Source organism: Tamandua tetradactyla, unplaced genomic scaffold (assembly GCF_023851605.1).
Source record: "Tamandua tetradactyla isolate mTamTet1 unplaced genomic scaffold, mTamTet1.pri scaffold_153_ctg1, whole genome shotgun sequence".
NCBI classification, from domain to species: domain Eukaryota; kingdom Metazoa; phylum Chordata; class Mammalia; order Pilosa; family Myrmecophagidae; genus Tamandua; species Tamandua tetradactyla.
The window spans coordinates 25,796-38,662 of record NW_027518276.1 but is presented as its reverse complement, the minus strand read 5'-3'; the positions used below and the strand labels follow the sequence as shown (position 1 = coordinate 38,662).

General features: G+C 39.1%; 1 pseudogene; it reads right to left on the bottom strand.

Moving 5' to 3' along the window:
* Positions 1-10,461: 10,461 nt before the first annotated feature.
* Positions 10,462-12,067, bottom strand: LOC143673152 (ADP-ribosylation factor 1 pseudogene; annotated as a pseudogene).
* Between the last annotated feature and the right edge of the window lie 800 nt (positions 12,068-12,867).

The window sequence follows — 12,867 nt, the reverse complement described above, 5'->3', positions numbered from 1 at the left end:
CCAGAAAAGCCATGTTTTAATCTTGATCCAATCTTGTAGGAGCATCCATTACTTTTAATCCTTATTCAGTACTGTAGGTGAGAAATTTTAGATTATCTCCAATGAAGATGTGACACACCCAATTTTTATTAGATCTTTGATTAGATAGTGATGTAACCCCACCCATTCTAGGTGGATCTTGATTAGTTTACTAGGCTCCTTTCAAGTAGGAAACACTTTGGAGAGAGTCAGATAGACTCTGATGGAAACCTCAAAGCCAGTAGAAAAAACAGAGACACAAATATTTTAAAAAGCCTGGATCCCAGCAGACATCAACATGAGAAGTTAAGAAAGCCAGAATCTGGAGAGAGCAAAGGAAAATCAACCCCTGAGAAGAAAATTCAGGAACCCCCACAAGAATAAGTGTTGCAAGCAATGGATTCCAGAAGCAAGGGACCAGAAAATGCCAATCACATGACTCCCCAGCTGACAGAGCTGTTACAGAGAGCATTAACAATTCTTGAGTGAATGTAATCTTTTGCTGGTGCCTTAATTTGGACACTTTCACTTCCTTAGAACTGTAAAATTCCCCTTTTCAAGAGCCAATCTAGTTCTGGTATATCACTTTCTGGCAGCCTGCAAAGTAACACAGATTTTGGTACCAGAAGTGGGATGCTGTCACAGTTAGCAAATCCAAAATAGTTTGGAATGAGTTTTAAATTGATAAGGGGAAGATTTAAGAGTTGTGAGAATATTGATAGAGAATGCCTAGAATGCTTTGAAGAGACTGTTTTTAGGAATGTGGACTCTAAACATACCTCTGACAAGATTTTGAACAGAAATGATGAATGTATCATTCCAAACTGGAAGGAAGATATTTTTGTCAATGGAAGGCAGAATTTGAGAGTAAAAAGCTTGGATACTTATTTGAGGAAATTTCCAAACTAAATGTTGAAAATGCAGCCTGGCTGCTTCTTGCAGCTTATAGTAAAGTAGGAAAGGAAAGAGATAAGGTGAAAACAGAATTCTTGGGTAGAAAGAAAACAGCAATTTGTGGTCTGGAAAATTCTGGGCTCACAGAAAGTGAGAACCCAGTGAATAGGGCCTTACATGATGATTGAAGCAAACATGGAAGCAGTCAACTATTTCAGAAAAAGCTGGGATTTGGAGATTGAGCTATCCAGGAAGATTTGTGGAAAGTCCTTTTGCCTGATGGTCATGATCCCAGCATATTGCACAGGAAAGCAAACAAAGAGTGTTGTGGGATTTGAAGAAAAGGAGCCACAGCCAGAATGGACTAAGAGGGACAAAAATGGAAAAAAGTAAAGGAAAAAATGCCTTCAAAAGCAGAATCATGGAGGCTAAAACCTGCACCCAGGAAACCTCAGTCCAGGAGAGTGGATCAACCCATACACATGGAGAGGGTGAGTTTGCCCCAGCAACATATGTTAGGTCTTGTGTCCTGCTGCTCAGGAAGAATTGTGCCACCTCAGGCCTTGGAGAGAGTGGACCCCATAAGCCAGGGATTGGAGGGAACTTGATTGCCACCCCATTGTTCTGGAGGGGTTGAGCATATTTCCCAGAGATGGCAGAGATCCCAGGTACTGCCCCAATGCATACAGAAGGTGGAGCAAAGGAAAAGGTGGTCACCGCAAGTCCTGGTTTTGCAACACATACCGTAATTTGTGGAGAGGTCAAGGACACTGCTTAGACCCTTGGAAAGGGTTGGACTGCCACTTTCTAAAGTGAGGAGTACAACTGACTCTCAGACTTTGAAATGCAATGGAATTTTCCATGCAGGTCTTCAGAACTGTTTGAGCCCAGTGACTCCTGTTTCCAGTTTTTCTGTATGACAATGGAAATATGTATTCTATGACTGATGTCCTTTTGTATATTGGCAGAAAATAATATGTTCTGACTTTTACAGGTCCAGAGCCAGAAGAAAAATTTTGTCTTAGAAAAGACTATGCCTATAATAGAATTTGATGAGATTTTGCAGTGGTTTGAACTTTGTATTGTATTTGTGTTGTTACTGAAATGTTATAAGGCTTTTATGATATTGTGATGGAATGAATGTATTTTGTATGTGGAAAAAAATCATGTCTTTTGGGGACTCCAGAGGGTAGAATGTGCCAATTTGAAAATATTATTTATCCCAGAAAAGCCATACTTTAATCTTGATCCAATCCTTTGGGAGATACTATTTCTTTTTGTTTTTGTTTCTGGTATTTTTAAAAATTGTATAGTATAATATATGTACAAGGCAAAGAAATAAAAAAAAACAATAGTTTTCAAAGCACTCTTCAAAAAGTGGTTACAGAATAGATCCCAGAGTTTATCATGGGCTACCATATGATCCTCTCATATTTTTCCTTCTAGCTGCTCAAGAATATAGGAGGCTAAAGGGCTTAAATACTTATTATCATCACAATTGTTCTTTTTCTTCTTTTTGTGTGAACAATAATATATATACAAAAAAGCTATAAGTTTCCAAGTTGTAGAACATATTTCAGACTTTTACATGGGTTACAATTTCACAATTTTATGTTTTACTTCTAGCTGTTCTAAAATACTGGAGGATAAAAGAGATATAAATTTAATGATTCAGCATTCGTATTCATTTGTTAATTCCTATCTTTTATGTATAATTTCACCATCACCTTTGATCTTTCCATACCTCTCTTTGAGGTTGTTTGGGCTATGGCAATTCTATATTTTTGATATTGGAAGGGTCTGTCACAAATATGGGGTAGGGAGATGGAATTATCTGATGTTCTGGAGAGGCTGGGCAAGGTTTCAGGGCTTATCTGGACCAGGGACCCATCTGGAGGTTGTAGGTTTCTGAGAAGTTACTCTAGTGCCTGAAACCCTTGCAGAATCTTATATATTGCCCTAGGTGTTCTTTAGGATTTGCTGGAATGGTCCTGGTTGGGGTTGGCAGGTTATGATAGGAAGCAAGGTCTACCTGAAGCTTCTTAAGAGCAATCTCCAGAGTAGCCACTCAACTCTGTTTCAACTCCCTCTGCCACTGATGCTTTATTAATTAAACTTCTTTTTCCTTTTTGGTCAGGATGTAATTATTGATCCCACAGAAATCATTTCTTTTAATCCTGATTCAATACTGTGGATTGGAAACTTTAGGTTATCTCTATGGAGATGTGACACACACAATTGTGGGTGTGACCTTTTATTAGATAAAGATGTGACCCCACCCATTCCAGGTAGGCCTTGATAAGTTTACTGGAATCCATTAAAACAGGGAATATTTTGAAGAGAGTCGGAAATGGCAGAAACCTCAGAGCCAGCAGATAGAAAGAGACACAGATGTTTGGAGATGCTTAGAGCCCAGCAGAAATCACCATGAGATGTTAAGCAAGTTAGAACCTGGAGAAAGCCAAGGGAAGCAAAGAGATGGAAGCCAGCCCTGAAGAAGCAAATTGAGGAATCCCCTCAGGAACAAGGGCTGAAAGCAATGGCACCAAGGTGCAAGGGACTACTGTATGCCAACCGTATGACTTCCCAGCTGACAGAGCTGTTCTAGAAAGTGTCAGCATTCTTTAGTGAAGGCAACCTCTGTTTTACCTTAATTTGGACATTTTCATTTCCTTAGAACTGGAACCTCTAACTTATTAAATTCTCCTTTTTTATAGCCATTCCAGTTGTGGTATAATGAATTCCAGCAGCTTGCAAACTAACACAGGGAGTATATGAGAACTCAGTATTTTATACAATTTTTTTTTCTGTAAATATAAAATTTCTCTAACAATGATAATATTAAAAAATAAAAGTGTTTGTGCATATTATTTATATATAGTCATATGAATTTCCAAAATACATGAAATTACCCTATAAATGTGAAAATTGTATAAGTGCCTGTGCTGGTTTGAAAGGATATATGTAATTTAGAAAAGCCATGTTTTAATCCTAGTCCCATTTTGTAAAGGTGGCCATTTCTTCTAATTCCTATTTGTTACTGTATATTTGAAACTTTAATTAGATAATCTCCCTGGAGACATGTCTCTACCCATTTGGGTGGGTCTTGATTAGTTTACTAAAATCCTATAAAAGAGAGAACATTTTGGAGACAGAGAGAGATTCTGACAGAGCAGAACGATGTAGCCATGAGAAGAAGACAGTCCACCAGGCAGCAACCTTTGGAGATAAAGAAGGAAAATGCCTCCTAGGGAGCCTCATGAAACAGGAAGCCAGGAGAGGAAGCTGGCAGAGGATGTTATGTTCACCATGTGCCTTTCCAAATGAGAGCAAAACTGTGACTGTGTTCACCATGTGCCTTCTAACTTGAGAGAGAAATGCTGAACTTCATTGGCCTTCTTGCATCAAGGCATCTTTCCCTGGATGCCTTAAATTGGACATTTCTATAGACTTGCCTTAATCTTGATATTTTTTCAGCCTTAGAACTGTAAACTTGCAACTTATTAAATTCCCCTTTTAAAAAGTCATTCTGTTTCTGATATATCGCATTCTGGCAGCTATCAAACTAGAACAGTGAGAGTAAATGAAATTCTAAAGGGAGAAAATAGAGAAATATAGATGGAAAAATAAGAAATGCTATGAATGTGGTATTTAATCCATTTGAAACAGTATTCTAAAAGTCTCCAAATATCAGAAAAAATTAGAAAATTGTAGGAATAAAGAAAATTTAAAGAAAAGTGAAAATAATGTTGACTATTTCATCAGGTTATGTGTGTGTATATATGTGTGTGTGTGTGTGTGTGTATGTATGTATGTATGTGTATAAAATGACAGAAAAATAAAAATAATAGGAAAGTACAAATCAAATGTTCAATTACTTGATCAATAAAATTGCAAAGTAAAATGGAAATAAGCTGTGATATAGACATATATGTAAGTTCATATATTTTCCTTCACTTGTTATCACATGTAAATTAAGATCCCTCCCTCTAAGGCACCAGACACTTTATCCTACAGATTTGGTAATAATGGATAAGACATTAAAAAATGCATTTTTGTGCATAAATAACATCATACAACTTAGATGCTTATAAAGTGGAACAGAAGAATTGATGAAATAGAAGACATTCACAAACTGGAATTTTATAAATGGAATTTACTGTTTAAGTTATATTGTTGGTCCAACACAAACAGGTACACACATGCACACATAAACACACACACCCATGAACACTATACATTCATTAATATGATATAAGCATGGAATAGGAAGACCTGGTGGTCTTGATTCATTTAACATTCCTTATATTTCTTTGTTAGTGCAGAATATCTTCAAGAACGATCCACATCTCACTGAAGTTGAACTTCTTTTGTTGGATTTGTCTGGGCCCATGGGTGATTCACTTATTGCAAGCTTCAATTTTTATAATAGTTTACTAGGAATCCCTAAAGGCAAATGGTGTATTATCACCATGACTTACTTCAAACTGTGCCCTCACATACATGCATTTTTTTCCTTAAACAACCTGTCCTAATTTGATCTTTGACTCATCTCTGATGTTATACCCAAAACTGGTATCAATTCTTTAACACAGTGTAACTTGATCTCATTTCCTGGTTGTATCATCCATGTTTTCTGTTAAATTTTCAGCAACTGCAGAACTGTTACTCCATGATGATGTCCCTTAACTGCTATGCATGATTTGCCATTGCTTTTCATTTCTAAAGCTACCAAGAGTGAATACATTGAAATGGCTTGGATTAAACAGCGGCAACTTATTTTTCTCACAGTTTGAGGTTGTCAGAATGTCCACATAAAGACATGATCAAGGTGGTGCTTTCTTCCTGAAGACTGGCAATCTGGGTTTGGCTGCTGGCAATCCCTGATTCTTCTGTCACATGTATATGGGAGTGTCTGCTGGTCTCCCTCTTCCTTTCTGTTTTTCATTAATTTCAGCTTTTTACTTCCACATTTTTCTCTGTCTGAATTCCATTCTCTTTTAAAGGACTCCACTAATAAAGTTCAGACCCATCTTGATCTGAATGGGACATGCTTGAACTGAAATCACCTTATCAAAACCTACTTAAAAAGGTTCACACCCACAGAAATTAATTGGATTTAAAAACATATATTTATGCAGTTGATACCACTTCAAACAACCACATTTTCCTGTCTGGACCCCAAAATGACATGATATTTCCATATAAAAAATATGTTAGTACTGTCACAATATCCCAAAAGACTTAAATCATTTCAGAAACAATACTTAGTAGAAAGTCTCAGCAAAATTGTTTATATGCATTGTGTGCCCTGGGGCAAAATTCTCCTCCTTGGGAATTTTTGAAACTGAAAGATCACTATCTCCTGATAAACAATGGATGGGCAGGCAGAGGATAATCATTCTCATTCCTGTAGGGAGATTTTGAAAGGAAAACAGTGATCACAGTTTCCAAACAATCACCCAAACCTACAGGTCACACTCAAGGAGATTTCAAGGTCTGAGTTATCTGTAGAGCAATGTTTTGTCCCCTTGGGCCTGAGGAAGTAACAGCCCAGTCTTTCAAAATATTTCTGTAGTAGCCATGCTCTCCCAAATCACTGCAGTGAAGACCTTACTTTCATCAATGATTGGAATGGAATCCAGACACTCTGCAATCCCTGGGGTATAAGCTCAAACCTCTGTGAACACTGATGTAGTGGCACTCTTCCTGAAAAATTGGCATTCTCTCCAATTGCTAGGGTAGACTCACCCTTTCCAAACACAGAGGTGGGTTAACTATCTTGGCCTGAACTGATGTCCTTGGCTCTCAGCTTCCACTGTTCTGCCCTTCAAATGATTTTTCCTTGTCGCTTTAATATAGGCTGGAAGTGGTCCTAATCACACAGATCTTGCAAAACACTTAATTTTTTTATGTAGTACTAAGGGAACCAATGCAACAAACAGTAGGACTTTCCACATGTCATTACTAGATAACTGCACCTCCATCTTGACTTATACTAAGTAGCTTATTGGATCCAAGTTCTTAAACCCTCACAGGAAGCACTCTTTCCTGGGCCCATATTTCCAGAAGCACAGAATTTTCCAAACTTATGATTTCTTATGCCCAGGGGTTCAGTTTGCAGCTTATCCATTTTTTCTCACATTATATTGTAAGCTGCAAGGAGAATCAGAGCTTCAATTTTCACACTTAGCTTGGAAATCTCCTTAGATTTAAAAATATAGTTTACTGAGGTACAGACAGTTTCAAACCACCACACAATCCTTTGCACTATAGTGTTCTCATTAACACTGGAAAATGTGTGTGTGGATGGCAGCTGTGTTCTGGTTCAGGAGTGACTTTATATCTTTTATACAAATGGTGGGTACTTTTCTTTATCTTACTGTGAACCCAATCTAATTTCTTGTTCAGAGCTTATAACTGCAGAAATTGTCCTCATTCTCATTAATTCAGTATCTGATGTATGCTGCTTTACCTGCATCCTAGTCTCATAGATCTGTCTCTTCTCTGCCGTTAGAAAGATTTCTTCCTCACAAGGACACTCAAATTCCTATTCTACTTGCCTCACACAACCTGGCAGTTGTTGTACTTTTCCTATCAACAGCTTTCATTGCTTACCTAAAACTGGTTTTAGGGTATCCATCATTCACTGATCTCTTTCTACCTGTTTTCACAACCTGTTACCCTGTTGTCTTTATCTCATCATTTGCATCCTTAGAAACAAGGTCATGAAGACAGGTTTGGAGAAGTTGATCATGATAAAAGCTCTTGATAAAAGATAATTCTTATATTATATTTACAGGAATAGAAGTATTACCCCCTATCATGGTCAAGTTCATGTGTCAACTTGGCCAAGTGGTGGTACCTGTTAGTATGGTTGGGAAAGTGCTGGCCTGTCTGTTGAGATGAGGACATTTCATAGAATTAAATCATGGTCATGTAAGCTACATCCACAGCTGATTCCATTTGTAATCAGCCAAAGGGGAGTGCCTTCTGCAATGAGTAATGCTTAATCTGATCATTGAAAGTCTTTTAAGGAGGATTCAAAAGAGACAGACTCTACCTGATTTGGCTGGCGTGTTTCTCCTGTGGAGTTTGTCCAGAACCTCCACTGGAATCATCAGCTTCACAGACTGCCCTGCAGGTTTTGGACTCTGTGTTCCACAGTCACCTGAGATACTTTTATAAATTTTATATTTGCAAGTGTTCCCTGTTGATTGCATTTCTCCAGAGAATGCTGTTATCTGCTAGAGTTCACCACGTTGATTTCTAACTCCTTTTTCCTCCAACTTCCTTGTGCCAGAATTTAGACATAATTCCACAAGGGAATACAGATAAGCTACATATAAAACAATGCCATATTAATGAATTCCCTTCTACTGATCTATGAGAATAGAGAATTAAGAGCAACATTTATTTTATAAATTTTTAAATAAATTTATTTTATAATTTATTTTAAATTATATTTTATAATTTATTTTATAAATGCTGTGTAAAATTTAAATATCAGGGTTAAAAAATAAAGCAACTATTTCTCCAATATCAATTGAAATTTCATAACAGTTGAAATGATATAAAACAGGAATGTAGTCAATGCAAATATTTCTTAAGAGGTGTAAAGAAGGATTTTATAAAACTTAACAGTAGCTAACTTTTCTTAAGTAAAGAAGGATTGTAAAGAAAAGAGTTATGGGCCCCATCAGGCTAAGAAAAACAACCCAGGACTTCCCAGGGGCGGTTATCTGCTGCCTTTGTTATGCAAGGTTTTCTGCTGCCTTGGTTATGCAAGGTTGTAACTGCCAGAGAAAGTTTATCTAAGAATGCAACTGAGAAGGTTGAGTAAGGGAGTTTTGCACGAGACAGCTGCTTCTTGCATGAAGCAGCTCCCATGACTCATGCACGAAAAATGTTTGTTATCTGCTTCTTGCAAAATGTTTGTTATCTACTTCTTACAAAATGTTCGTTATCTACTTCCTGCATAAAGCAGAACCTGTAACTCATGTTCAACCCTCAAACCCCACCCCCTTATCCTGGCCCTCAAAAAGCTTCCCAAAATCCAGGCTCGGGGCTCTCTGTTCCTGCGTGTTCAGTGAGCCCCACGCATGTGTGGTAAATAAACCCCTTGTGTGTTGCATGAGAGAACGTCTCTTGGAGTCTTCCTTTGCGTGGCAAAACTCTCGAATTCTCGAATTCTTACAGAGGTAGGAAAATCATATATCATGGGAGGGCAAAATTTTCTAATAACAGGAGTATCTCCTGTGTTTTATCCAGTAACATTTCTCAATACAATGTTGGGGATGAAGCAAATATTATATTGGCAGTTATGCAGTTATGTTGATTTAGAAATGGGAAAAACACAATCTGTCAATGTATACTTAAGAAGTATTAGTTAAAGGAATAGGATATAGTGCATCAGGACCAAGAAAGCTTAATTCAACACTACCAAGGTCCAATGTATACAAGAATAGATTTCCTTGAACTTTCTTCTTCAAACAAGACATGCTTCCTCCCAAGAATACAGCCAAGAAGCCTGGGAGTTATTTGGACTCAGGAAATCAACAGTCTTATTCGAAATGTGGGAATTTATGACTCTCTAGTCACATAGATAGAGCTAGAATGTGTGAACAGACAAATACCCAGATACCAAGATAGCCTAACAGAAGTCAGGGGCAAATTATCAATTTGCACATTTTTCTATAGCTTTTACAAATGTGTGTGTGTGTTCTAGAGCACCATGGGGACTAAGTTATACAATGGGTTGGCTTAAATAATAAGCACTTATTGTCTCTTGGTTTGGGGGCCAGAAGTTCAAGTTTGGCCAAGGATAAGCACCAGGGATCAGAATAACCCTGTTGAATTGCATAGAGTTGCCATACACCAGCTAAGATTAACACATTACATAGACCTACAATAAGAGGGTGTATACAATAAGAGTTCTCTAGAGAAACAGAATCAAGAGGGAACACTTGCAAACATAAAATTTATAAAACTGTCTCACATGACCACAGGAATGCAAAGCCAAAAATCCACAGGTCAGGTTGTAAAGCTGACGATTCCCATGGAGGGTCTGGATGAACTACACAGGAGAGGCACACCAGCTGAAACAGGAAGAGCCTGTCTCTCTCTTTTTTTTTTAATAGCTGAGATTTTATTCTAATAGCTATAATTACAGTGCTTATTTGTCGAAATGAAAACTGAAAACAAGTATACAAAACAGTTGATTATTAATTGTGTATTGAAAGCAGTAAGAGGTTCCACAACACCAAATAAACCAGTTCTGAGGTTGTTTTCCCCCAAGACAAAGTTTAACAACTCCAGCTTCTTCAGTGTTTATCAAAATACAAAAGAAAAAAAGGATAGAGGTCATCTTTTCCTGATGGCAAATCTGACTCGGGCAGGAGGAGGGAGTGAAAGCTACTTCACACAAATACAGACAGGGGTGCTCCAAGACGGGCTGTGCGTTCTAGAATGGAATGACTTTCCAAACTTGCATGTGTTTCTGCTGGTGAGACCATAGGGCCCCGAGATCTGCTCTGAGTAAATGCAGGGAATAACAGAGGCTCTCTGCTCTGGCAAGTGGTTTCAAACAAAAGCACCACACATCTGACCAAAATAAAAGGCTGGTGGCTCCCTGCTTTCTTCTAAACTGAGAGCCAGAGGCTGCGGCCATGCCCGAGGCCAGCGCAAAGGCCCTCCTGTGGGGTCTCGAGAGGCCCAATATCAGTGGTCTGGGCACAGTGGGGGGTCTAGGGCCCAAGACCCGATGGAAGGGACGCTGGTCTCATAGTGGCCAGGGCCACGCCACAGCCTCAAACCTTGTTTCCTAGGTAACCGTGTGAGCACAAGTACAAGCACAAACTCTATGAAATACAGGATGATCCAAAGACGAAGCGTAATTACAGGGATCTCTATTGTGACCATGCAAAATTTGATCATGGGTTTGATTTGTGTCACCTTCTCTCGTTCCCAAAGGGAAACACAGACGATCAGATGGACTAGTATTCAGGTCGTTACTGCAAAATCTACATTAGGCATATTTCTCCCTTCTGTGTGTTCAAGTGTTCTCCTTATCTTTTATTTTTAACTATTTAGAAAAATGCACTGAGTTTTTGGGTTAAAAACAAACCACCAAAATAGATCTCAACACAGACCTAAAGCCAAAAGGAGGCGCCCTTGGCTCTTCTAACACAGTAACCCCTGGAAGCCCAGGTGCCAGAGTGCCTGAAATCCCTTCTCAGTACTAAACAGTGAGTTGATTTTCCTTTTTTTTTTTACAATAAAAAAGCTGAGTAATATTGCATAGGAGTACCAGAAACTGCCTCATTGGAAACAAAAACTATTTACATTAAATAAAAAACCTGTTTGCAGGCTGCATCTGCCACATTTACAGCATGGTGCAATACATACTGTGACCAAAACCCATGGAAACAGCTTCTGGCACTCAATACCACAGAGTAGCACAGTTTGCCACATGAGAGTAAAGCGGAGGGCGAAGAGGAGGAAGTAAGAGGGAGAGGAGGGAGAGGGAAGAGGACACGGTCTCGGTTCACTTCTGGTTTCGGAGCTGATTGGACAGCCAGTCCAGTCCCTCGTAAAGCCCATCCCCACTGGTGGCACAGGTGGCCTGAATGTACCAGTTTCTGTGGCGCAGAGAATGCAATCCCAGTTTATCTGTGATTTCAGCACCATTCATGGCATTGGGAAGATCCTGCTTGTTAGCGAACACTAGTAAGACAGCATCCCTGAGCTCGTCTTCTGCCAACATCCTCATGAGCTCTTCGCGGGCCTTATTCACACGCTCTCGGTCATTGCTGTCGACCATAAAGATCAGACCTTGTGTGTTCTGGAAATAGTGGTGCCACAGAGGCCGAATCTTATCCTGGCCACCCACGTCCCACACGGTGAAGCTGATGTTTTTGTACTCTACAGTTTCCACATTGAAACCTATAGTGGGAATAGTAGTTACTATTTCACCAAGTTTCAATTTGTACAAAATAGTAGTCTTCCCTGCAGCGTCCAGGCCAACCATGAGAATGCGCATTTCTTTTTTGCCGAAAAGGCCCTTGAAGAGATTAGCAAAAATATTCCCCATGCTTGTAGACTGGTGTAATCAACACTGGCCAGAGAAACCCCTCGGCGGCCATGGCGGCTGCTGCTGCTGCTGCTGGTGCTGCTGCTCCGAGCCAGGCATTGGTTTCGCTCCCGAGCCTGTCTCTTTTGAATCCTCCTTAAAAGGCTTCCAGTGATCAGATTAAGCATTACTCATTGCAGAAGACACTCCCCTTTGGCTGATTACAAATGGAATCAGCTGTGGATGTAGCTTACATGATCATGATTTAATTCTATGAAGTGTTCTCATCTCAACAGACAGGCAAACACTTGCTCAACCAGACAAACAGGTACCACCACTTGGCCAAGTTGACACATGAACCTGACCATGACAGTTCACCCCTTATCAACTTGGCAGCTATACATACCACCTTATATCATACCTAATTTCTAAATAAAAACAATAAAATACATTCTTTCTTTAACCTAACAAAACTCAAATGTCCTGCATATAACTGGAAACACATTAAGTCTCTCCAGAATAAGGTGCAAATCCTTGGGTAATATTCATTCTTAAACTTGATATCTTACAATTTAAATAGTATAACAGGAACAAAACAGCATTACAATCCTTGTTACTGTAACTGATCACATGGTTGAAGTTCATATTTATCATTACCTTCTTCCACTACCCATTCCATGTTCCCTTTACCCTCAGCAAGCACTTCAGCTGGTCATAGTTCTTTGCCTGGTGGGGTGACCCAAGCCTTCATTCCTGACATTTCGGACCCATTGGTAGTCCTGCCTGGATTGGGCTCTTGCAGTTTTCCATTGATTTTAATCACAGGGAATGGTAGTACTAAAAGATGCCTTAGGGGATCTCCTGTATTACAAGAAAACTCTTCT